The sequence below is a fragment of the Lissotriton vulgaris genome, chromosome 4_1 (genome assembly GCF_964263255.1).
Source record: "Lissotriton vulgaris chromosome 4_1, aLisVul1.2, whole genome shotgun sequence".
Taxonomy (NCBI): Eukaryota; Metazoa; Chordata; class Amphibia; order Caudata; family Salamandridae; genus Lissotriton; species Lissotriton vulgaris.
Window position 1 is genome coordinate 1993699297 of NC_141691.1, and position 27957 is coordinate 1993727253.

Here is a 27957-nt window from a genome sequence, read left to right on the forward strand (position 1 = left end):
GAATCATGCACACTGCCTGGGTAGTTGGTGATGACATTGGTGAAGAGTCCCCAGTGCTCCACTATTGCCTGCACATTGATGGAATGCGTGTGCTTTCTCTTGCAGAAATTGTGGGCAGTTTCGGCAGGGGGCATAAGTAGGACATGTGTGCAGTCAATTGCCCCCAACATGTGCTGGAAACCAGCTATGGCGTAGAAGACTTGCTTGGTCTCCAGCTGTTCCTGCGGGGTGTGGGGAAGTGAAGGTACTGTGGTACCAAGCTGATGATGGCATCCAGGACAAGTGTGAGGAACTTTGATAGGGCTGGCTGTGAGACTCCTCCGACTCTGGCAGTTGTTGGTTGTAAGGTACCAGAGGACAACAAGTGCAGCACAGCCGGCAGATTTGTCTGAGGTGGGATGTTGGTTGTCCACTGTGTTGGTACCATCATCCTGTGGGCAATGATGGTCAGGATGCGGAGGATGGTTGTCCTTTTGAGCCTGTAGTGGGCCATGACATTCTCTGGTGTTAATTCTGTGAGGCTGATGCATTTCCTGAAGGTCCGCTATCTTGTTCTGTGCTGCCTCTGTGGTGGTCTGGGGTGGCGGGGAGTCCGGGGGGTGGCAGTGGGTGTTGTGGCCCTTTTGGGGCTCTGAGCTGCTGATCAGTAGCTCCATGCTTATGGAAGAAGTGGGGTTGTGTCCTTTACTGTGGCCGGGTAGGACAACGTCTTATTTGAACATTAGAAAATAAAGAACCCGGTCACTGTTTAGTTCTGCCTCTTTTTTTATTTTGTGCAGAATCTCACCCTAAGGTAATTAATCCTTGGGTGATGTATGTACGTTTTTTTTGAGTAATACAAGTTACATCACTTTTTTTTGAAGATTTCTGAAAACAGTCTGGGGTTTTTTCACCGCCATACAAAAAACATAAATTATTACATTTACTAGAAATCCGATCAGTAGGTCCATGGCATCTGTTGATCTTCAGGTGTGGCTCTGGGCTGGGCTCCTTTTTATGTTGCAGGTTGTCGTCCGACTTTACACCAGGTCAGGGCAGGTGTTAATTTCCTGCTGCTAACGCACCTTATTGCCTGTTTTGTGTTCTTATCGCCGATCTGGCTGGTCATTGAGAATGTTGCGGTGTGGTGCGGCTTTTTGCACAGGAACGCCTCTTACTCTGCATCTCATTAGCGATAGTTGCCAGGGTCATCTGTGGCGATGTTTTTGGTGCCTGCTTTCGCAGGTAAATTGGTGATATGAGCTGTTAGCACCAGTTTAAGAATTAGGCGATGACTTTATCCCGACTTTGGTTGCAATAAAGTGCTGATAACTCGGCGATAAATCCATGTGAATATGCCCCATTGTCCTTTTAATGCCTGCTTTCTAGCTGCTTTAATTTTTGGCGCTAAACCTTGTCTATTCATGTAAGTAGAGAGGGTTCCACAGTACTATATCTTTCATAGATTCACATGCTTGAGTACTCCCCCCCATGACGATGGGGAAGATTCAAGCGTGTGAATCTATGAAAGATATTATTACTGGAGAACCACAGTGTACAGGTATGTAACTCGTTTTTTTGCGTCAAAAAGCATGCGTGGTTGCATGGGAAAACCCATGTACCACCAATGTAACGCCCCCTTAACGCAAAGTAATGCAAAGCTGCATTTCACGCTGCTTGCATTACTTTCCTATAAAAACCAACACTAATACAAATTAGCGTTAGTTTGTGAATCTCTAAGAAGGTTTAGCGTCGGGTTAGCATTGAAAAAGTAAAGCTAACCCAATGCTAAACCTTTGTGAATCTGTGCCCTCAACGTTTCACTGACTTGTCCTTTACTTCTCTAGTTAATGTACCCAAGGGCGGTTCCTCGGCTAGGGTGGAGGAGCGTCGCCCCACTGCTTTCTCGCAGTGCTAGAAGCAGAAACTTTTTCAGAAGTTTGCTTTGTGCATTGCTGGTTGGCGGGCTGCTCTGCTCTTTGAGCAGGGCAGGGTAGGTGTGGTTTGCCTACTTCTGAGTGCACAATGACTGTTTGGTTGGCCCTCTAGGGCCACCCAAACCAGTCACGTGCACTCTGAATTCTCCATGCAGGCTGCATTATAGCCTGCATGGAACACATGCCCACCCCATAAGTCTCTGGCTGGGTGCCGTCCCAACCAATCACAACACTGCTTGCAGCATTGTTATTCGCTTTGGGGATGGAGCCTGGAGCCTGGATGCCTGCTTCCTGTTCCTGGTCCTGTCGGAGGCAGGAGAGCAGGGAGAAGGCAGAGAAGATGCGGGACCCGGCCTCAAGATAAGTTAAAATTATTATTTTTTCATTAAATCCTCCCCTGCGACCTCCCCGTGACCCCCCTGCTACCCTCCCTCCCTGAACGACACCCTGCGCCCATGCCCCACCAGCGAGCGATGTGAGCCGCGACTGCATGTACCTTTTTAAATCGGTCCCAATTTTTTCTATTAGTAACAAGAGAACAAACCATTGATTCCCCCTTCCTATCTCCTCTCCATCCTATAGCTGCTAATTGCCCACTGTCTGAAAACTGCAAACTTTACTTTGACCAGGAACGAAAGTGTATCAATAAACAAAAAAATGTGATCACTAGAGAAGACTCTGTCAAAGGGAAGTTGTGGTACTTTACAAATATGAGAAGATAATAAAAATATAAGTATTCCTCTAGAAAAAGATATGTTGGGTGGTGCAACCAACACTCCAACAAATGCACTGCTTATAACCGTACCTATAATGTCATGGATGAGATCTCAAACTGCGTGGTACAGCCAAAAGGCCAGTCTCTGCACCTGGAGATCCATGGTCATTATTTATGGCCGTATTCAGAGGATGTCTGGAGTAAGAGTGTGCACGCCCTGCATTGAGGGTACACTAAGCAGGGAAATGTAGGTACAGGGATGCCAAGTGTAGGGAATGGCAGGTCAGACTCTGCACGAAGAGCACAGATAAGGCATGGCCATATACCCTAAGCCCATCGGCCACCACTGAAGTGGGCTCTGACCTAAGAAACCTTTCACACTCACAGCAGGACCTGTGTGAAGTGAGCTTCTTCTCCCACACCCTGCTATTTAGGGCCAAAGTTCTTTTTAGAAAAGGTAGTTTTTTTTTCATTCAGTATGAAAATGTTGACTATGGCTTTAGAACATTTAATTTAAGAACACAAATTATGCTTTTTAGAACAGTTAATTTTATAAAAATAAAAATTTTACTTTTGTATGGCTTTAAGTACCACACATCTGCTGTTTTTGAGTGCTGTAAATAACAGATATTGCTATACCCTAATTGTGGTCCTATGTTTACACACTGATGAAGATCAGAAGGCTTAGATTTTCTTCTTGCGATTCAGACTCATGTCTTCCAGAACACAGCATTGGTCAACGACAAATATTCAGCCATCTTTGAGAAAAAAATTCTGTGCATCTCATGTGTGTTGCACAGAACTTCCATCCTCCAGCATCTGGCTGTTTGAAGTAGATCACCAGTATACAGAACTGCAACTGGCATTAGTGTATGTAGTGTAACCTGATTTGACAACTTGCTTCACCACCTGTATCTGAGAGAATGAACATGGTAGTCAGAGGCAGAGTCATTACAAAATGCGGCCCTCTCACCTCACCAGACATTAATTACCATGTCATACCAAACATAAAATGACCCTCCCTCCTCCACTTCTCCTGTTCAATTCTTTTTCACACCTCTTACCGCTTCTGCTGTGTGTGGTGCAGGTTTTAAAACATGTGGAGTTGCTGTGACTGGATTTTGTTGCAGGGATTCTGCCTAGAAACAGAGTTGTGCATTGGGATCACAGGACGTCAGAATGTAGTGGCTGAGTCTTCTTACCACATCAGTACATATGACCCAAATCCGACTAGGTCACGGTGCCTCGTCTGCACTCCTAACCTTTCCAGATTAACAGGTGACTTGATAACCTAGAACACAACTCTCTTTTCCCCAAGGGAACCATGGAAATAGATCATCACCTTTTGTTTCTCACTCACGCCTGTCCTTAATAAGCAAAGGAAAGACACAAGGAAAGTTTACAATATTTATTGAAACTACCGTAGACCATTATAAAGTAGTTGTGCTGCGATTAGAAAACATGTACAAGTAAGCAAAGTAATCAACATTATTGGCAAACAGTATACAATAAAAAAGCCCTACATGGCGAATTTTACATCTGTCTAGCCCTACCCTCATACGTGAGTACAGGGATATATCAGTGATCTCTGAGATTAGCACTGGGTCCCATACCTGCTATTTGAAGTTAGGTGGTCTGCATCATAGGTGTTAACTTACGCAAGGCTAGGGTGTGCTTGTTCCAAGACCTTTTCCCTCTGCTAGAATTCTCTTCTTGTTGCCGAGGGGAAAGTCACCGTTAATACAATTAAAACTACTGTGTTCGAAAACAACAGCTGTGCCATTGTGTTGTGTCTAAAACGTTAGGAGATGTTGCTGACCGGGCTCGAGCAAAACAGTACACCATGACTGAATTCTGAGAAGAACAACTGAATAATAATAACATGTGCAGCATATTTCTAAAATAACATCTTGGCACTAAATAAATGTGTTAGGTGTGGCTGTGCAAAACAAAGGCAGCCTAAAACGTGTAATATGTGAAACCAAGGGGAAACCAAAGAGGGTCCAAAAGGTAAATTACTATACCCACTCCTTGGTCGGGAAAGTAACTTAGCGACCAACACAACAATACACCACAAAAGCACAAGCCAAGCAAATTAAATGCAATGCTAATAAGCTAATAAGCATGTCATACTACAACAAAAAAATACTAAGCATAATAAAAACATAACATGAATATTTTGAAAGCGTGGCCAAACTAAGATGAGCCAGAGCCACCCAAGATATCTTCCACAAGATCAATCTTTAGTGAATTCAGATCGGATTCTGTCTCCGCAGACGATGATTCCACCATTGCCCATTTGAAAAGCTCCAAAGAACAGACATGATGTTTGTTTTCAGCTGATGCTGAGGAAGTAGCCTTCTGCCTGCATATGTGTTATTAGAGCCTGAATTCAGTAATCCTGCTGCTGTAGCACCCCCCTCCCATGGAGGGAATGGCTCCTACCATGCATCTTTTTTTTTGTCCTCATTTGCCTTGCCCTCCTCTCAAGTAACCGCCAACCACCTAGCGTGTCGCACTTCGAGATACTCAAGATTTTAGCTATCGCCCGCTCGGTGACACAATTTATGAGGATTGGCAGTAGATGGGCCTTGAGAGATGGAGGGGGTGGATGGGAGCGGGCTTGCAATTACTCCATCTTGGTGTTTGTAACCTGTAGGACCGACAATGGAACGGAGGGGGGCCTTGGTCCCTGCAATAGAATAGGCATAATCATAGGACCGGGGGGGGGAACCCCGAACACTATCTCCACTGGACCAACAGGTCCCAAAAAGCCAAGTTACGTTTGCTGCAAGTTCTGGCCAGGTCCACCTTAGATGTTTCATACATGGACGACAACCAACTTGCGTGTGATGGCGCCGTGTTTTCCGCCCAGGCTTTACATATTTGCCTCCTGGCCAGCAAAACTGCATAAAAGAGAAAAGACCTTGCCTGACCAGTAATACTAGCGTCCAAGCCAAAGATAATTAATGGCAGTGTGATGGACAAAGATGTATTTAAGATAGAGTCTAAGGTTACTTTCACTTCCTCCCAGAAACGGGCGATGTATGGGCAGTCCTTGAACATATGCACGTCCGAGGCCTCAATGTAATTACACTTGTTGCATTTCTTGCCTGGGAGGAATTTAGACAGTCTCAGGGGTGAGAGGTAGGCTCGGTGTGTCGTGAACAGCTGGTTACGTCTCAACCATGCTGGTTTAACAATTTTGTATAGGAGGGTGAAAGATCTTATCCAAGTTTCTACACACTGGGCGCCAAACTCTTCCCCCCACAACTCATTGGGAAGAGTAAACTCCCCATCAGCCTCCTCCAACAAACTCTAGTACCACTGGGCCACCTCTTTACCCCCCCCTTGTCGTTCCATCAACTGTTGTTCCAGACTAATAATCTTCCAAAGTGGTATCCCTTTCCTACACAAGACCCTGGCCCAGCTGTCTAATTGTAAATACTTAAATCTAGAGAACCCAGGGCCCAGCTGTTCCCGTAACTGCTCCCAAGACCTCAGCGACCCTCCTGCCAACAATTCTCCCAATATTGTTATCCCTCCATCCCTCACCGGGATCGCTAGCCTGTCTTTTAGACATAGTGGGAGGCCCAGGGAGTCTCACACAGGTGCGTAGTTAGAGAAATAAGGCAAACCTAATCTTTTCCTAATCTGTACCCAGTTTATCGCCAGGGACAGAAGAATTTTTAACTTGAATTTTTTTAAAAAAATGTTGGTCCCCAAATTTAAACAGGTATCCGTCAGTTGGTAACGCAGCTCCTACCAGTATGGCTTTAAACATTGTCCCAGCAGATGCATTTGATAGTGTTTTTAAAAGCATTCTAGAATGGGACAGCTGAAAAGCCCATGCATAGTACTGCAAATCCGGCAAGGCAAGCCCCCCCCCTTTTCCCTCCTCCTCCTCAACTTCTTCCATGCCACCCTCGATGATTTAAAATTCCAAATGAAAGAATTTATCTCTCTCTGGCACTTATCTAAGGTTTTAACATCAAAGGCCAGGGGAATAGTATTGAAAATTAATGTAAATTTGGGGAGGATAGACATCTTTATCAAACTCAGCCTGCCCAGTATGGCAAGTGGGAGATTGGACCAAGATTTTAATAACTTCCTATATTCATTGTAAACTCTCTCTAAGTTGACTTGAGCAATGTCACCTACTTCTTGAGTCACCCGAATTCCCAGATAGCACATAGAGTTGGTCACATCCAGCTGTAAATTAGGGATATTCCACGCCATGATGTCAGTTTTGCTGGCGTTGATCTCATACCCCGAAATGCGACCAAACTCTTCAGCCCTCTTGATAACCGCGGGGAATGATGACTCCGGATCAGACGTTAGGATGAGAATATCATCTGCATAAAGTGCGACCCGTCTCTCCCAATCCCCAAATCTGAATGATGGAATGTTTTCATCTCCCCGTAGGAGCTGAGCAAACGGTTTGATCTACAAATTAAAGAGAAGGGAAGAGAGCGGGCAGCCCTGCCTCGTGCCCCTCATGATTTTAAAAGATTCTGTCAAGGCACCATTGATTAGCAGCCTTGCCAATGAGGCATCATACATAAGGGTGACAGCCCGACAAAAATTCTCGCCGAAGTTAAACTTCTTCAGCACTGCAGCCAAATAGGGCCAATTGACCCTATCGATGGATTTAGTCACGTTTAAGGTGAGTGTGGCCAATGGAAGAGAGAAAGTCGAAGCTATGTCTATTGCCCCCACCAGATCATACGTCAAGTCAGATAGCTGATGCCCTTTGATAAAACCCCTCTGGTCTTGGTGGACAATTTCCCCTATTACTGACCCCAATCTTGCGGACATGATGGAAGCGAAGATCTTATAGTCGCTATTCAAAAGTGATATCGGTTTGTAGGACCCACACTCAGTTGGGTCCTTCCCTGGTTTGGGGATCAGAACTATGGTCGCCTCACCCCAAGATTTTGGGGGTGCTTCCCCCTTCCTAAGGATCCCGTTAAAAAGGGCTGTCAGTGTAGGGGCGATAACATCACCCAAGGCTCGATATAACTCACCTGGCAACCCATCAGGGCCTGCCGCCTTCCCATGCTTGAGTTGCCTGACAACTTTACTAACTTCAGCCTCAGATATTTCCATCTCCAGGCATTTGCTCTATACTGTTGAGAGAGATGGTAGGGGAATCTGGTCTAACCATGTACCCCTTGCCAGCTGATCGTTCGGGGTGTCTTCCCTGTAGATCCCCTAAAATAAACTCCCTGAAAGCTGTACCTATCTCCTGGTTAGACATCCTGGCTACACTCTCACCCTCGACCATGATTTCTCTGATATAGTTTTGGGCTTGGTCTGCCTTAACCTTCCATGCCAATAACCTGCCCGCTGCCTCCCCAAACTCGAAATGGGAGATCTTACTCGCCTCCCATCTCTTAGCCACTCTTTCTTGTAGGATGTTCTCCAATTGGTTTTTCAGCTCGTCCAGCTTTTTTTGCTCGTCAGGCGACCCTATTGAGGTGCCAAGCCTCTGCTCGATCGACTCCATTTCCTGCTCCACATTCTTAATCTTCTCCCGATAAATTCTGTGCCGGTTGGAGGCTTTGTTTGTGATACATCCTCGCAAAAAAGCTTTCAGTGTCTCCCAGCCCATAGCTAGTGCTGCGGATTCTAGATTAGTATCCAGGAATGAGGTGGTCTCAATTGCCAGAAAACTGACTTCCTCTTCTTCCAATAGGATAGTACGGTCGAATGACCAGGATGGATGTTTGATCTGGGCTTCAAGTTTAAGAGTGAATAAGAGAGCTGAATGGTCAGACAGGTGGGAGGGAAGATAGTTTATCCCAGACAGGGAATTCTTAAGGCAGTAACTGAATAGCGCATAATCAATTCTTGATTTGTGCTTATATTTGAGGTTCCATGCATCTTGAAGCAGCCACAAGTTCATGGGACAACTCCGAAAATAGGTCGTTATAGGACTCATCAACAGGTTCATGTCCACAGGAAGAGTCATGTGCAGAGCCAGGCAAATATCTAGTGCCCATTCGAAGGAGTACCGCAGGCAATGAAACACGGGTTGTACGCAAGTAAACCAGGCGGGTCAGAATGGCAATGACAACTCAGTGTTCAATGCCACAAATTAGGAATAACACCAAAGGTATGTCTCCATACACACTTGAAAACAGGGAATGAATAAAGGGCAGTATTATTCCAAAGATTTTCTGGAAGGAACTGCCTAAGCCAGGGCCAATACATTTTAAAAAGTGTCCTATTCCGGCAGTTCTGGATCCATCAAAAATTCAGTGGACTAACTCGCCGAAATTTTATGGGAGATTAGTGCTTAACAAGGATTGTATTTCACTAAATGTCATTGCAACTGATAATTCGAAAGTTTCTCGGGCAGATGTTAATGCTACATCTTTTTGAAACATGAGTACTTTGAGTCTGCTTAGCCTGTTAAAATCTGTCTTCAAAATTGGAATTCAAAGCCAAAACGAGCTAATAAAACTCCTTGACTGGGAGGGAACAGCATGTTGTTACAACAGGTCACTATCTGGGAGACCGATAAAATATATGGGATCCCAGCCTTCTTTCTGCCACAGCCCTGGTTGCTTACTATAAAATAGCTTATATTTGAAAGTACAGTAATAAGGGGGAGAATTGAAGGGTCTGGTATTCCTTTTAGAAAGCAGCCAAATTCACTGCCGAAGCATTACGTGCTCTGTGAATGGCAATGTGTTTACAAACAAGTGAATGTCCGACAGAAGAGTTGCATTCCTTTCCAGTAAAGAAGACCTCTTTGTGGGCTCGTTCACAGCAATAATAACATTGGAGGGACCATAAAGCATGAATGAAGCTGCCTCTTAGAGGTTCATATCTACTCACAGGGAGATGTTCCATGCATGCTGTGAACTAAAATGTTGAAATTGGCAATGATATTACACCATGTATTAACCAAACAGCAAGAGGGGTTATCTGCTATTGTTAATGGAAGCTGTTCTAACTTCTTGAGATTTAATATTGTGTATGTGCATCTTTTTTGGCCATGTGTTGTTGTTTACTTGTCAGGTTGAAAGCCAAGAATAGCTGAGTAGAATTAAGGTAACGCCATGGCACGCAGCCATTCTTAAGGACTTGAAGTGTCCAGCTAAACCGCATGATAGATCTAAGCTGACTTTGCCCAAGGTACAATGAAGATATGCCACTATGCATGATATCAATCAGAAATGACACAATGTTATTCAGATTGTAAATGCGAGAAGACAACTATTAATACATTTATCAACAACAGCAAGCCTTTGTCCGAATTATCTTGATCAATTTGTATGAAACATGCGGCAGCTTCCATTCTTGATAATTTCCAAATGTCATTGTATGTGGCATAAATACATTGTTTTGAACACGAAAACCTAGGACCCATCAAGAAATCGATAGGTCCATGTCTGACGATAGGAGGGAAAGATGTTGTTTTACTGCAGACAGTGTGGAGTGTTCTAACCATTGTTGACATATTTTCCCCACTGAATAGGTTGTGACTATGCCTGAGTGCTGAGATTAGGAATAACAAGGGTCGGGACTGCTAGCTTTAAACCCTGGTGTGGAATTTAAAAATTGAGCATAACAACCATTTGTGTCCACTGGGAACAAAAGTCACCCATGAGGATCTGAAAGTGTGAAGTTAACTGTACCATTCTGCAACATACTATTGAGTTGTTCTTCAGTGTCATTTATAAATGATGCCAATTGTCAAATCGGGCAATTTATTTGAAAAGTTTTATATAGCGCTGGCTAGACCCGGAGGAATCAGAGTGCTTTACAAGAGGATCAGCGAGTTACAAGTTACATAGTTACATCAATTAAATCAAAGAATCATGGAGGTAGGAGGAGGGGGAGAGAAGGAAACACAACGGTGAAACGAGGAAAACAATGTCAGAGTCACAGTAATGCAGCCCACAGATGTATATACAACATGATTCCTATTAAAACCCCTTCTCATCTGGTAATCTTATACAGGAGGTTCAAACATGACCTAAGGTAAGAGAGAAGTGACATGACCAGATAACTGGAAGACACTTCCGTAAAACCACCGCCTAACAGGGAATACAATAAATACTCATTTGATAATTGCGGGTAAGCACAGTCCCCCAATTCATTACTGCAACCAGACCCCTCCCAACACTAAAATGTATCTAATCACACTTCGCCTCTACTGGTTCTGAGTCGCATTGCCGATCTTAAAAAGCTTATGGTTCAGTGAAGAGTTAAAACCTCTGTAGACAGCTACAAGAACAGTAGAGCCACCTTCGCCTGTTTAAACCCTGCTTTCATGTCTTTAATTTTAGCCAGTCCTAGACACATAGCATTCCAAAAAATCATTTGTGTTGGAATTATGCAGGCTCAAAATAAGTGTCTGTATCTGAACCTACCAGGATTTTGTACCCAAAATTGATTTCACGTCAATAGTATCCTTTCAATAGGCATAGCCTTTTACAGCTAATTGCGTGACACACAAATCTGTATATTTTAGCTTGATTTGTGTAAGCATAAATTTCTTTGGTGGTGTAGGGACAAGTTTAAAATAAAACGATTTGTTGTCTAATGTGTCATGGCCTGAAAAAATGTGAATTACTCCCTATATGTTTTTGACCCCCCCTTGCGCGGGGAGTTGGACACAGTTCCCATTGTGTGTAATTAAAAAGTGTGTGTTGAGCACTAACTCAATGTAAATAGTGATGTCCATAATGATGGTAACAGAACATTTCACAATAATTAGTAGAATTAATGTACTGATCCTCTGATTCAAAAACAGTGAAGTATTCCAGTTTAAAGAGCATGGAGTTTACAGTTTTAACATCCCAATCATCAGAATGCAACCCAGGTACAATTACATCACCCATAGAAACCCTAAACGAATAAGGAATCTGCAGTATTTCTGTATGACTGAATACATCATAAGTACTTTACCCCAAACAGTTCCATCAGTTACTGGAACAGCTGAAATGTTCACAAGGAACAAGTCTCTTTATGGCTTATGTGAAGATAGATGAGGCTTCAACACCTTGTCAACCAGTTCTGTGGCAGACCATTCTGGAAGGTAATGGGCAATAATCAGCAAGAAGAAAACATTCACAAATCCAATCCATTGGAATAGGAAAACCAAGGAAAGTGTTATCTAAACATTTATCCAGGGAGGGAACAGATAAGTGAATTTCAGTCATGAAAAGAAAACACAGGTCTGTGTAGGCGGAGTGTCTAAAATGGAGGAACTATCAAAAGAGTTGGATGAAAAATAATCTGTTCCGGCATAATAACTAGAAGCAGTTCGTTAAAAAACAGGAGCCATAGATGCAGTTAAAGAACTGGTAACATACACAAGGGGTAGATCAATAAAATTTACATCAGCTGCTGAAGATGCAGTAGTAAGTACAGTACTCACTTCTGTTGTGTTGCTGGAATTTGTAGCAGAAGCAGAAATTAATTGAAGATCATTCTGTGCCCCCCCCCCCCCAGCTTGGGAGAAATAACTTTTTTTTAGGGAGATTGTTAAGTGCTTGTTGTACCCTATATAGGTGGTAAGACCAACTACACCCTCTAACTAATACCCTAGCTGTTATGAACTGCTTTAAGTCATGGTTCATCCTATTCACTAAATAATTGCCCTTGAGCTGATACGGTGAAGAATAATGCTCCTCTACATCCAGGGATACCATAGTATCCCTGTAAGCCTGAGAGGCAAAAGCAGGGCTTTGGTACTAGTGGAATGTGCATGCATATGTTCTGATAAAGGCTTGAATATCTTTAATAACAGTGCAAGCACCAGGTGAATTTTGTGCCCAGAGGAACACTGAGCAAAAATCAACTGCAACTAGGATACATTTAAATGCTCCATCCAAAATAAGAGGACCAGAGTGGTCCAAATAAATTCAGCTGAAAGGTTTGTTGGAAATCAACAGGTGTGTATGCGGTGGACGTGCCACGGTGTAAGCTATAATTTGTTGACAAATGTCAAAAGAGAGGACATATTTTTTGCCTGTTGATATAAGCCATGCCACCAATAATGTTTCTGTATTAACAAGTGGCCGCCACTCCTGCGTGTGCAGAAGCAACACCTTCATGCACAGCTATCACTAAAGCTAGTCTGCGGTCTTGGTTGGGAATCAAACGATCAACAACCCCTGGAATCATTACAAATGGAACTTTATGTTTACTTAAATTATGCATGTCTTTAGCTGGAAAGCCCTTAGGTAAAGGAGTGCCATCTATGTTAGTATTAACGGCTGCCACTATGTCATTATCTACCCTTGTTTGAGAACGAGTTATTGCAACAACTGTTTCAGTCACAACTGCAGATTTGGCTGCTTCATCAGCCAGCGTATTCCCTACATGTGTTTCCATGCGTTGATGACTCAACGTGTGAATAAAGTGAGCCTGTGGCAACCTATCCTTCAGGTCTGCCACTTTCACCCAAAGCATTTTATGATTTATTGTGATGCCTTTAGAATCTTTGAATCCATTTTGGAGCCAATAATGTAGATTATCGTCAAAGGACTGGACACGGTAATCCGAATTGCACACTGAAAGTGTGGGGAATTTAGAATCCATATGTGTTGGCGCAAGAAGCAGAGCTTTCAACTTAGCCAACTGCGCAGTAGTATCCCCTAAGGGCTGGGTAAGTGTGTTTTGTGGTTGGAATTTTCCATCCAACATCACAAACTGCTGAATATTGGTGCTTGGTACCTATAGCAGGATGGCCTGAACCATCAGTATAAATAATATATTCATACTCGTCAAGAGGTAAAACATTGGTGGGCATTGGATGAACAGCTTATAATATAAACATTTTTGTGTATGTAAAGTTGGGTCAAACACATTTCTGCACTGGAATATAAATGCAATTCATAAGCAATCAGCAATGTCTCACCTTCGTTAAAGGTGATACAGGTGAAGCACATAGCACCCACTATTATACGGATGATTAGGTTTGTGGTATTTACACGTGTATGTAAGTGACGTGTTGCAGTAGATCAGATTGTACAGCTCTGAGTGCATCTGTCTGCTCTGATGTCCAATGTGAACTTAAAAAAATCAGGGTGAAATAATTCATAAAGTGATTTGATGCATTGTGCATAATATGGTATGTAAGTTCTACCAAAATTAAGGAATCCTAGTAAGGATTGAAGTTTCTTTAGAGTGTTTGGAGGTTGCAACCGAGCACACTTCTCCAAGAAATGCTGGGCAAGGCTTTTACCTTCTTGTGCAAGTTCATATCTCAAGAAAAGGACACTTAGAAATGTTTATTAGATTTCTTAAAGTTGAACTTTTGTAGCCAGATTGTGTATATCCCAATATTATGCAATCCACTTTGGCTAAATGAGTGCTGAGCTCATGGTCCATCAAGTAGACATCATCTACAGAGGACAATGTGTCAGGGTCAATATCTTGAAAAATTGAAACTATGACAAACAGTCCAGGACTGTTCTTATAGCCCATAAGCAAACAGGAAAAATGATGCTGAAAGCCGAGTGCAAAGAAGGCCTTCCAATCTCTGCTTTCAGGCACTAGATTTTGGCCAAAATAAAATACTGGAAATATCCATGGTTGTTCTGTGTTTCTTTATGGACTATATTATTAATAAGTGTTATACTGTGTGTATTTTGTATTGCAGATGTGCGTGTATGACTGTTTAAATGTCTGTAGTCTAAGGCTATGCAACAGGAATGATCCAATTTTAAAACAGGAAAAACTGGATTATACAGTGACACCCTGATACTTCAATTGGGAGAGTATTTCTCCAACAGGTGCTTTAGCATCCTGTTTTATAGCGTATTGTGGATGCACTTATGGGCTGGATCTTATGGGTATTATGATAAGGATGGTCAATTTTTTTTTCTCCAATTTTCATTTTATTGTTTGATTAATAAAAATCGTTACAATATTTGAACAAGATAAAAAAAAATCCACATTTTTAAAACAATAAAAAGACTAAATGTTCTGTCCCAGAAAGGGACAACTCTGGTGGTATTTCTTCCATTAAAATGTATTGTACAATTCCTTAACAAAGTTTTCAGTATTTGTCCTTTCTACCACCGTGGGCTTCCTTCCTTGGGCCACTATTTATACTGGGCGTTAGATGCCTTTATCAGTTCAATTTCTTGTATCAATTTTGTTACCTTGGGCATGAATTTGACTCCTTATCCCAGCCGGCATGATAGCAGTATAAAGTTGGGACTTCTGCAAGAGCCCATTCCGATGTGTAAGCTTGTTTGACCTCATCAGGGACAAGCGCAGAAAATGAACGCATTATTACATCCTCACCCTGTAGGGATGTCTGGACAGACTGCAGGGGCCAATCAACCTCCGCCAAAAGGATGTTGTAGGACAATGTCAAATTTTCCCCGAATATTACTCTAATGGTGCACTTTATGTCACTCTCAATTTGTGTATCCAAATTATTTAACCTGTCTGTAGGTTCAATGTGTCTGTCTGAAGTTTCAACTGTATAAAAGTTATCAGTTACTGTCGCTACCAGAAACTCCTGGAGCTTCTGGCTCACTATAGATACTTCAGTCGCGCTGTCGAGAAGAGTCTCCTCCCAGAGAGTTCTCAGAGTTTGTGGCATATTTAACGGTTATAGCCACAACATTTTTTAATGAAATTGGGGCTTAAATTGAGGAGATTTCTCCTCCGTCTTTATCTTCATGTCAGAAGAACATTGCAAGTCGCTCTTCCGTTTCACGTACTCTTCCTGTCTGCAATCAGAATGCCCCCCTCTCTCATTTTTTGTTTGTTTGAATATATTTAATTAGTTTTTCAACATTTATTTTCGGTACACACTTAGGCATTGAGCAATGGGAAATGATACACATAATTTGCATAACACCATAGCGACAATACAACATTAAAACATAATGATAATACGTGGTGAGTTATTGAACACACGTCACATTGCTCTTGGCAAAACAGATGGAATATGTGAAAAGAAATGGTGGCTTTAGAGAGTATGATGTCGCATGGCGTTAATGGCAGTGTGGTCTGGGGTACGGGGATGAGATGTGATGTGAGGCGGCATGTTCTTGTGGTCGCGCGCCTTACCCGGGTCTCTTCTGATAGTTAGCATGTGGTGTATCCCCCATTGTGAGGTCGCATCGTGAATGATCCGGATTAGACAGTCATCTGTAACTAATACTATGTTCACAACTTTATAACAGGCGTGTTGTAGGAAAACTGCCTTGACACTCGAACTCAATGAAGTGGGAAAGAATAAAAAGTAAAAGATAACGTAAAGAGAAAGGATGAGGGTGAATGGCTACCGTATTGAGAAGAGTGTCAATGTGTGTCCGTGGAGGTAAACCTCCAATTCCGGGGCAAAGGCATGGGGCGATCGAGGTCATGTGGCGGGCATGTCCATCTGGGGGGGGGTGACGGGGGGGAGAGCGGCTCGGTGGTGTCTAATAGGCACCAGGATGTCGATGCCAGGGGGGTGGGAGTTCTAAGTGGTTATCATGCCATGACTCTGCAGCGGTGCCTCATCATATAGGTGAGGGTTATGTCTTTTGCCCATCCGAACCGATGGGGCATCGATGGAGGCATGATGTTTTCCATCCCAGCCGCTGCCCAGGGCCAGCTCAGAGAGGGGCGCTATCTAAGTGATTCCCTGATCCAAGCTCGCCTGCTGGAAGGATTTCAGGGTGTCATCCCAAAGTTGTGCAATGGGGAATTTCCTCAGCCCCGCCGTTTCCACCCTGTGCAGTATGATGCTTTCCGCTCTCGCCCAGGTGTCACAAGAAGCATACCAGTGCTTGGCGTGTGGGGGTTCGCCCTTTTTCCAGCGTTTGGTGAGTAGGCGTTTGGCTGTGACGAGTTCCCGGTCCCTGAACCTGGCCGGTACCCTGTTGAGTTTGGTCCTCTTGTATAGTCCCAGAATACAAGCCTCCCTTTCGAACGCTGCCTCCGTCACCACCCCACCTTCTCTGGGGGTGCCCAGCAGTGGAAGCGCCGGGGCATAGGGCTTCACCTCACGAGTTAATTTCAAGCTACGCAGGAAACACCTACGAGCTACAGCCACGTGCAGCTGCATCGGGCAGGGAGCCCTGGTCAGGGGGTGAAACAACGTGCAGATCTGCGTATGGGTCCGGATTGTAACATACGTGGCGGTATCGCCTAGGTTCCTGCCACTCAGGCATCCCGTCACCCATTGCATCTGTGCTGCCAGGTAATACAGTTCCAGGTTGGGAACCGCAAGGCCCCCAGCCTCTGTGGGCACATAGTGCTTTGTCAATGCTACGGGGGTTTCCGGGTGTTCCAGATGAGGTTCTGGAGCGATGTTTCTAGCTCCCTGAATATCTGGGTTGGAACATATACTAGGATATTTGCATAATAGTATAATAGTCTCGGCAAGACTATTATCTTTGTCAGTGCAACACGGCTGGGCTCGTTTAGGGGGAGGGTCTTCCAAAAGGTCATCTGTGCGTGCAAGGAGGAAATAGCTCTGATTAGGTTTCCCTCCAATATGTCAGATGGGGCTCTGTAAATATGTATTCCAAGATACCTAAATGTTGTAGGGTACCAGGCAAGTCTCCCACCATTGAAGCGGATATCGCACTCCTGTGTATCTGGCCTGAAGGAGTACGCTCCAGATTTGGCCCAGTTGACTTTGAGCCCCGATATGGCCTCGAAGGTCCGAAAAGTATCAGACAGGGACTGTGGTATGCAGGTTAGGTCTCTAACATACAGGAGTAAATCATCCACATAGAGCGAGACTGCATGTTAGCCATCTGCCAGTGGGATCCCCCACTCCTCTCCCTGCGTTCTTAACAACGCTGCGAGAGGTTCCATGGCCATTGAGAAAAGCAACGGGGACAGGGGGCAACCCTGCCTAGTTCCTCTTCACACCCGGATTGTGTCAGACAACAGCCTGCCCGTGCACACCCGTACAGTCGGTTTTTGATAAAGTAATCTCACCATGTCGATGTAGTCGTACCCAAGGTCATATTTCTCCAGCGTTGCCCTGATGTAGGGCCACTCCACGAGTCCACGGAGTCCAAGGCCTTCTCGAGGTCCAAGACGAGGCACCCCGATCGGGGCCATTGGTGGGTGGCATAGGTTTGCACTCTAAACAGTCTGCGGATATTGTGGGAGGTGCTGCGTGTGGGTACAAAACCGTTCTGGTCATGGTGTACGAGAGTTGAGACTAGGGGGGCCAGACGCTGAGCCAAGGTAGAAGCAAGTATTTTGTAATCAGTATTCAACAGGGCCAACGGCCGGGTGGAGCACATGTGAGTGCCATCCCTGCCGGGTTTTAGAAGGGAGATGAGTGTGGCCTCGTTTAGCGTGGGGGGAGAGAGGAGTTTTCAACTGCAGCTGCATACATTTTTAGCAGCTCGGGAATCAGAATATCCAAGCAGGCTTTGTAGTATTCGGCAGGTAGCCCATCTATGCCTGGGTACTTGCCATTCGATAGGGCAAAGATTGCGGTGCGCAGCTCTTCGGGCGCAAGTGGCGCCCCCAGGTTCTCTTGCTGCGCGGCAGTCAGTCTAGGTAGCTGTGTGCCCGAGAGATAGTCCGCGATGTCCGTGGCGGAGACCCGTAGTTGTGAGCGATACAAAGCCCGATAGTGACCTGTGAAGGCCATGTGCATTTTGTCCTGTGTATACACCACCTCGCCCCTGTCAGTGCATATCGCAGATACAGGCGCTGAGTGATCTTCCTGCTTGATGAGCCAGGCCAGCAATTTCCCAGGCTTATCACTGAGGTGGTGCGTGCGTGCAGAGTGGGCTGCGTAATTGATGTGGCAAAGCTGTTCCAGTAATCGCGCATGTTCTGCGCGTGCTGTGAGCAATGGTCCATCCGTGCCTCCTATCGCCTCTTGTTCCCGCTGGAGTAGGTCAGTCTCTGTGTGTGTCAATTCCCCCTCTAGCTGTTTCTGTATATGCCCCTGCGTGCCCAGGCAGTGTCCCCTGATTACGACCTTGAAGGCGTATTCCTCCCTCTCTCATATGGCTTGTTTGGTGAGTCCTGATAAGAATGAATTATCAAAAATCTGATTAATTCTGGTGCATTGATTTGTGTGTAATCACACAAATTATAGCGCCTCTCAGAGTTGTCTGGTGACAGAAAACCTCTGAGAGGTTTACATTTTTGTTTATGTTTGCCAACACAAATTAGACCACCTCAGGGGTGGTACTAGCCTGGGGGTGGGCACACCTAACTGACTAGCTAATTAATTTTTCAAGTTGTCCAGGTACCAAAAGGCTCTGGAAAAAGGGGTTAAGCTTCCTCTACAAGTTTCTTATAAAGCGCCACTACTCACCCGTGAGGGTCTCAAAGTACTGAGTGGGGGGGTGGTTTTGCGGTTCAGTCGAAAAGCCAGGTCTCCTGAATTGCGGCAGCGATGGTGACTGCCTAAGGTGCAGAGGCAGGGAGTTCCAGGTCTTCGCAGCGAGGTAGGAGAAGGATCTTCCTCCAGCCGTAGTCTTGCGGATTCGTGGAATGGTGGCCAGAGCCAGTTGGGCAGAACGGAGATGTCTGGTGGGAGTGTAGAAGGAGAGGTAGAGGTTGACGCATGCAGGTCCGGTGTTGTGAAGGACTTAGTAGGAGTGCGGGAGGAGTCTGAAGGTGATTCTTTTGTTTATAGGTACCCAGTGAAGGTCTCTCAGGTGGCCTGTGATGCGGCTGTGGCATGGAGGCGTTCTGGATGCTCTGCACTTTCTTTAGCAGTTTCTGGATAGTGCCAGTGAGTAGTGCATTCCATAGTTGAGTCTGTTGCTGATGAGCGCATGGATGACCGTTTTCCTGGACTCTGTGGGATTCGACTTGAAAATCCTGCAAAAGCAGGCAGAGCATGTGGAAGCAGGAGAACGAAGCAGCATTGATTTGATGTTTCATCGAGAGTGAGGAGTCAAGGATGATGCTGAGGATTCCTGCATGGTGTGGGGGGTTCAGAGCGCTGTCGCCCACCAGGAGTTGTCCCAGGCAGAGGGGGTGGAACCCAGGATGAGGACTTCAGTATTGTCTGATTTAAGCTTGAGGCAGCTGACCTTCATCCAGGTGGCAACTGCCTTCATCCTGTTGTATAAGTTGCTCTTGGCAGCTGTGGGGTTGTCTTCGAGGGAGATAATCAGCTGGCTGTTGTCGGCGTAGGGGACAATGCTGAGTTCTTGGCTTCTGACGATGGCTGCAAGCGGGCCATGTAGATTTTATTTTTACATCTTTTTTTATTTTCCAAAACAGGCAGCAGGCAAAAGACTGAATGTCACACAGAGTTGAGCCTACAACCCACTCAGGGCCGGCCGCGTTATGAGATAACACAGTAGTAGCTTTGGGGAGTCACCCCCTCAACACTGTTGTACAATGCGTTTCGCCTACAACCCCTTGAGGCCGGCCGCATTTCGTGATATCAAGTACGGGTCGTTCAGTCGTTGCAAGAAATAGCCCAACCCTTGGGGTCGAATACAAACAGGTAACCAACATGAATGGTACAAAGGGACCAGTAAGGCCCAAACCCCTACAAGACAGTGGAGTGAGAAACAGCAGGATAGAATAGACAGGATGAATAAGTAAAGAGGGAAAAGGGAGGACAGCCGAAGAGAGTGCAGCCTGCGCCGAGAGGGGGAGCCTACAGAACATCAGGTCCAGTCCAGCGCTCCTGACGGCCAGGACCCAGCGCTCAAGGGTGCCTATGGCAGCAGTCTATCTGGAGCAGGGGGGGCCACAGTGTCCTCAAAGAGTCGCAGTGCCCGGAGCTTAGCAGGCATATGGCGCGCATGCTCAAAGGCACATAAATATAGAACCAGGGGCTGGCAAACCGATTTAAAGCGCGTGTCCCGGGTTTGCAACCTAGCTGTAAAGAGCTCCATCGTAATAACATGCCATAAACGCACAAACCAGGCTGCGATTGGAGAGGCCTCAGGCTTTTTCCAATACAGGGCTATGAGCTGCTTGGCAGCTCCCAGCATCTGAAGCGCCAGTGTCCAATCGCTCCGGGTCAGTGCCTTCAGGTCAGCAGGTTTGATATCTAGCAGGAGTGTGTTTGTGGCTTCAGGCAGAGGGAACCCCAACACCCCCCTGATGTGGCTCAGGACCTCCTTCCAGAAGAGGTTCAACGACGGGCACGCCCACCAAAGATGAATAAAATCCCCTGTTGCAGATTGGCACCTCCAGCACTTAGGTGAAGAGGTAGGAAATATCTTGCACAGGCGCTGAGGTGTGTAGTACCACTGGGTCATGATCTTTTAAGCATTCTCCTGCTGCTGGATGCTACGATACACTTTGGGGATGTCCCTCCACAGGCGACACCACTGTGCCAGGGCAATGTCCGTACCTGACACTGACTGCCAACGTTGCTGATATGGATGTGAGGGTGGCTTCTTTGGGTGTTGCAGAATCTGATAGATCCGCAAGATCAAACCCTTTACCTCAACAGGGGTGCGGGCCAGCTGCTCGAATGGGGTGAAAGCGTGCGTAGCTGCCTGATATGTTTCATATCCGGCTACCCAGTGCCTCAACTGAGCGTATTGCATCCCCGCTTCAGGAGGGATCGGAATTCCTCTTTGCAGTGGGCAAAGGATTTGAGGTAGCCCCCCTCAAACAGATCAGTGAGCACCCTGCAGTTTTCCTGCGTCCACTTGCTGAAGGCGCCGGTGCGGTGCGCCGGCGGGAAGGATGGATTTGTGTGGTGAGGGGAAGGTCGTGAGGCCCCTGCGCACTGCTATCTTATCCCAGATCTCCAGCACCGTTTTCGTGGGTACCGCCATATAAGCGCTCCGAGAGCACGCCGTCCTATGAAGCCACGCAAGGTCCCAGATGGTTCGCCCAGTCACTGGCCGATCCATATCCAGCCACCCTTTCTCGCTTTCAGTGACTCCCCACTCCACTATAAATCGGAGGTGCGCCGCCAAGTAGTAGTCCACTAAGTTAGGGCAGGCCAGCCCCCCCCTGTCACGAGGTGCCATCAGGAGCGTCTGGGAGAACCGAGGCCTCCTTCCCCCCAGATAAAATTTGTAAGGTCGCGCTGGAGGCCTCGTATGTAGTGTAGCGGAATGGACGTGGGGAGGCACTGAAATAAATATAGAATTTTGGGGAGGATAGACATCTTGATGGCATTAAGCCTGCCCAACCACGACGGTACACGCGTTTTCCACCTCCGAAGATCATCTAGCACCGAGCGCCGGCATTCCCGCCAGTTTACTTGCGTCCACTCATCCAGAGAGGGGGTCAACTGGAGGCCAAGATAACAGATGTGCCAGGTTGCCCATTGGTATGGGACAAGCTGCTTCAGAAGGGGTATTTCATCTCTCGGAATGGTGAGGTTAAGGGCCCAAAACTTATTATGATTGATCTTCAGGCCGGAGGCCCATTTGAAAAGGCCCAGCACTGAGTGCAACTCCGGGAGGGATGCTCGAGGGTCTGTGAGCGCAAGAATAAGGTCGTTCGCAAACAGCGCCACCTTGTGCTCGCGGCCACCCAGGGGGATACCATGAATTCCAGGGGTCTGTCGGATCATTTCCGCCAAGGGCTCTATCGCAAGGGCAAATAATAAAGGCGAGAGCGGGCATCCCTGCCTAGTACCCCTATAGATGGTGAACGGTGCAGTGAGTTGCCCATTGACTCGGATCCTGGCCAGCCGGGGCTAGATATGGCGCCATGATCCTAGTGATCATCTTCTGACCTAACCCCATCCGCTCGCAGGAAGGACCAGTCCACCCGGTCAAATGCCTTCTCCGCATCCACCAAAAAAAGGCAGGCCGGTATCTTCCAGTGGAGTACTTTGCCCACAAGGTGTGCAACCCTGTGCACGTTATCCGCCCCCTGCCGGTTGCGGATAAAGCCGACCTGGTCCGGGTCCACCAGGTCTGGCATTTGGGGATCTAGCCATTTCGCCAGTAGCTTGGTGTAAATTTTAAAATCGGTGTTTAGCAAGGCAATCGGGCGATATGACGCACATAGCGTAGGATCCTTTCCAGGTTTCAGAATCAAGGCTATTTCCGCCACACCCATATCGGGGGATGGCCCTACCTTGTCGGTGAAGGAATTGTACAACCTAAGAAGGTAAGGCCAAAGCTGAGTTTGGAACATGCGATAGAAGGACAGAAGGAGACCGTCCGGCCACGGGGTTTTCCCTAGCGGGAGCTTGCGCATGGCTGTTGTTATCTCCTCTTGGGATATAAGGCTCTCTAGGGACTTTGCATAGTGCGGGTGTAGCGGCGTCCCCGTATAGGCTCCCAAGACCTCCTCCACTATCTCCGGGGGCGGCGTCTCCTCCTGATACAACGCTGAGTAGTAAGCACTAAATGCCTCACACTTATCCCTCTCCGCCGTAGCCCTCGTCCCGACCGGAAGCTGGACATTCGCGATATGTGCGTTGGCCGCACGTACCCTCAGACGTCTCGCCAGTAGCCTCCCCACCTTACCCCCTCCCCCCCCTCGAAATACCTCTGCATCAATGCCAGGAGGGATTTCTCCACCCTGTTAGTACATAGAAGCCTGAGTTGTCCTCTAAGATTCTCCAGCTGCCTCCTCGACTTTAGGGAAGTATAGCCCTGGTCCTGCAGCTCTGCTTTCTTGATATCTCCCACCAATCTATCTTCCAACAAGCGAGCCTTGCGCGTCCGTGCAATCAAAAGGGAGGTGATATGACCCCCATATCGTGGCCTTTAAGGGGTCCCATACCACTGGGAAGGGTGTCTCTGGCAAATCATTACTAGCAAAGTAGGAATCAATGGCATCCTTAATGCTTTCTACATCGGCCGCATCCCGTAGAATACCCGGCGGCAGGTGCCACCTCTTTCCCGAGTAGGGCAAGTGGCCGGGTCCTAGAGGAGCAACTCGACATGAGCGTGTTCACAAAGCGAGATATCAGACATAGTGACCCCAAGTATGTCTCGGGAGAGGGCGTGGTAAATAAATAGATAATCGATACGGGAATACGAGCGGTGTGCATGAGAGTAGAACGAATATTCCCTCCGGTCAGGGGAGTGGTAGCGCCATGCGTCCAACAGTCCTAAGTCCGCTATCTGCTTACACAATGCCAAGGACATAGCCCCTGCTCCACTAAAGGAGTCATCGCTACGACCCAATTCCGGGCTCCAGAATAGGTTGAAGTCCACACCCAGAATTAACGAGGGATCCCCTTGCGGCACCTGCTCTCTTAGGAGATCTCGGAGGTAACGGTCTTGCGTCTGATTAGGGGCATATATATTACATAGGGTGTAGCTGTGCCATCCAATCTCCACATGCACTCTGAGGAAACGTCCCTCCCCACTCCGAAAGGGCTTGGTCCCCCCCGCCTGATGCCAGCTTTACACAATATTGCCACCCCGGCTGTCTTGGTATCTGCTGCAGACCAAAACTGAAGAGTGTACTTAGGATGTGCCATGCGCTTAATGTCTGCCTGCAGAAGATGCGTCTCCTGCAAGAATATGATGTCAGGGCATTGCTAAAGGAGATAATGCCACGCTTGCCTCCGCTTATTAGGGGAGTTGAGACCCTTGACATTTAGCGTTAAGATCTTCATAGGGCTAGGCAAGCTATTCGTCATGGTAGGGTCCAATCAGGGGCCACCCACGCCCTCATCCCGTGCCAGCAATGCTTTATAACCGCTAGGAGTGCCCACCAGCATAGTCCCCATAGCACTCCACAGCACAAACCACCCCCGCCAAGCGCTCGAAGAGGAAAGAAAAGAGAGAGAGAAAGAGGCCAGTGAGGAGCAGGAACAAAAGGAAGAAGAGATCAACAAGGCAAAGAGCAGCCAAACAGGCCACAAATCCTCGAACAACAATGTTGGCCAACAGGGCCATATTACACTGTCCCAAGTACAGGGCATCCTATACCCTAGGGTTTGGATACTCTCTGGGATGTCACTCCCTTAGGGACAGCTCGGGGTAGGTCTGTGGTAACCTCAAAGATCTGACATCAGGGAGCTCCCGCCACCCCCAACCCCCTTACCAGAAGCCAGGGTGTACTGTGGGGTACCATGCTGTAGATCTTCCACCGTGTGTGAGTGTACATATAGGGCCAGCAGTCAACCCGTTAGTTATTGTGCAGCTGCCCTTTTGATCATGGCATCATGGGGAGCGAGACAAGCTCCTCCCGATCTCCTTCTAGGGATCTAATGTGCGCTATAATATCTTGCTTGGCCTGAGAGGCTGACCGTTCGTCCAGAGGGGGGGTGCGACGATGGCGCTGCACAGTGGTCCAGGAAGGCTTAGCCGGCACCCATTCTTGTCTTTGTGAGCGGGATGGGCTCGCTGGCGGCGACGTTGGCAGATGAAGGAGCTGCGCCGCCTCTGTGTAAGTTTGTATCACTTTCCGTTTGGCTTCCCACTAAGAGCAAAGGGGTGGCCCCATTGGTAGGAGATGCCCAGGGCTCATAACTTCTCCGTCACAGGCTTGAAGGCCCGCCGTCTCTTCAGAGTATTAGGCGCCAGGTCCTGGAAGATTTGTATCTTGTGCCCCCTATAGTTAAGGTCCGGTTTATCACGTGCCGCTCTCCAGATAGCTTCCTTCTCTGTAAAGAAATGGACCCGTGTCAAGATGTCCGGAATAAGTCCCAGCCTCCCCGCGGGCCCGGCAACACGGTGAGCTCGGTCCAAAGCCGGCGGGGAGGCATTCTCATCACCCCATACCTCGTGGAGGAGCTGCGCCATGTACAACATAATGTCCTTCCCCTCTTCTACAATGGGAACCCCCCCCGAATGCGGAGGTTGTTCCGGCGAATTCTGTTCTCAGGTCCTCCTGCTTCACTTGCAGTTCTATAGTCTGCTCCTCCAGAACCACCAGACGCTTCCACAGCTGTTCCTGATCTTCTGTATGGGCATCGATCATCTTCTCCAGCCCATCCACTCGGTCCCCCAAGTCCGTCACCTCCCTCCGAAGATCCTTCACGCAAGTGTGGACCTCAGACCTTAGGGAGCCGATCTCCGTCTTGACCTCTGACATAACAGAGGTCATGAACGCCTGGGTGACCGGCATGGAGTCCCCAGCAGCCTGGGACGATCCCTCAGTGGTGGTTGACTGCCCGACTTTCCCCACATCGCCATGACAGTATTGTCCCTGGGGGCTGCAGCCGGGTCAGCCTTGCCCCCTCTGGAGCGCGTCATCACCAGCCTTGCTGTGTTCTGTAGGCAATTAAAAAAATGCAGCCACCTCACGCCCAACGGAAGATGTTTAGGGGCCCCACTTCCAGCTCTCCAACGCAGCGACTGCTTAGATCTTGGGGGCCCAAGACCTCTACCCCAGGACGAGATACAAAGTGGAGATCCCCAATTACCTCCTCGTCTGCTCATCAGCACATAGACGTCGCAAGGACCAGTCAGTCCCGACTCTCCAGACACAAGGCCAGGGCAGGAGGAAGGGGTCGCCCCTCAGGGTTACCAGCTGCAGGAGTCCAGTGGGCCAGCGTCAAGACTGCAGAGCAAGGCGCAGACAGCAGTCCCAATCCCCCGGGAAGAAACAGGTAAGGGCCTCAGTGGGTCAGAGGGGCCCAGGCAATGCAATAATTCACCCTTCACCCGAACTGGCCCCGGTGTCCCCCCACAACCACCCCCACGCAGACTACAGTCCCCCCAGCACTCAGGACACACTAGGTACAGGGCCCAGGGCCAGCAGCCGCAGCAGTGCAGGATTCCACCCCATCACAAATGCAAAGTAGGGTATGTACCTGCCCCTCCACCTCTCTCCCCACAGGCGCCCTCAACAGCCGACCCCCCACACCTCTTCTAGAGTCGGCTAAGCTTCTGCCCAAATGTTCACTCAGCTATGGAGAGGCGCGTGCAGGCGAAATCACCACCAGCCCCAGTCCCTGAGATGATGTCCAACGGCGCCGCTGCCCATCGCCCTCCCGCTCCGGTGTGTAGCAATGGCCCCCCATACGCCTTCCACAAACATCTCCCACAGCAGCAGGGCACTGTGGAACCGATGACCGCAGCGGGGGAGCAACTTCCCGTGTGCCAGGATATCCAGAGGCCAGCAGCAATAGGCCCCTATGGAAGTGCATACAACATGGGGGGCAGGGGCGCGCACTTCAAAGCAATCTAAGGCCATCGCCGTCCTGCTAGGCCTCCAGCTCTCGAGTCACCACGCCGCCACCAAAGGTCAAGTGAGGCTCCCCTGTCGCCAGACTCCAGCTACCCCCCGGCAGGCTCTCTCTGATCCCACCTCCCAGCTCGCACAGTAAGGAGGTCCGTGTAGCCGACCAGGACACGGACCTGCCTCAGTCACTAGGGCCCTCAAGCCCCACAGATAGTCAGGCAAGGCTACTCCTGGGTCGAAGGCAATTCCAGGCACCCCCAAGCGCCGAGGAGAGGTGCAGGGACCCACAGGCCCAATCAGGCCGCAAGGCCGCAAGGGGAGCTCCGCCAGGCAGTCCACAAAATGGCGGCCCCCGCCTCTAATCACCCGGGTCTTCCCCCATTTTCTACCGCAACAGCCACCAGAGCCAGGAGCCTGCACCCCGCAGTCTCCACCAGCCAACAGCTCAGTTCCTTATCGCCCCCCGATATTAAGGCCGAGCAGGGCAGGATGCAGGGAGGATGGTCAGTGCCCCCAGGCCGCAACTGCAAAATGGCGGACAGCGGCACCCTGCACTCTCCCCCTCCGCTTCAGATGGACCAGCCCGCAACAACAGCAGCCTGCAGGTGGGATGGTGGCCGCAGCTGGGGCTCAGGTCGATAGGGCCATCCTGGGGCCGGGGGGGAGCGCTCACCTCTCGGCGGTTGTCTTGGCGTGCCGCAGCTCCAGGTAACAAAGGCCGCTCGTCTCACCGCCAGCCGCAGCGGCCCCAGTCCAGAGCCTTCGAAAGCACCGGAACCAGCACCAGAGGCCCAGCTATGGCGATCCCGTCTCCCCACCGCAGGGCTCCAAGTCCCAAAGTCAGATCCAGATGGCCCAGTGCAGGAGGGCCACAGCTGGTGAGTGTCTAATGCGTCCCGCTCTGATCTCGTGTGCTCAGCCGGGAGTGAGACGCCTTCCGACACTTTCAGAGCCCAGAAGCGCCCAGAGTAATGCCGCTGGTTTCCCTTATCAAGAGCACCTTTCCTCAATCAGTTTTAGGTCGCAGCGGGTGCCAACTTGCGGGGTCGCCACCCCCGCCGATCTGCTCCTTCTTGCTCTCTACTGGGCGAGGGGGAGGAGGGTCGCCAGCACCGCTCGGGTCCTCCGCTCTCCAGGCCCAATCGCCGCCTCCGTACAAGCCTCAGGGCCTCCGTCAGCGCCTGTCTCTCTTCTCCGCACCTTATCGCCTCAATCGCCGCCGCTCACTCCGCCGCCAACGGGGGAGTGCACCACAGGCTCTAGCGGCTCCCCGGGTGGCAGCGATCCGCAGGTCGGGCCTCTGTGCGGGCTCCACAAAATGGCGGCTCCCGCCTCGGA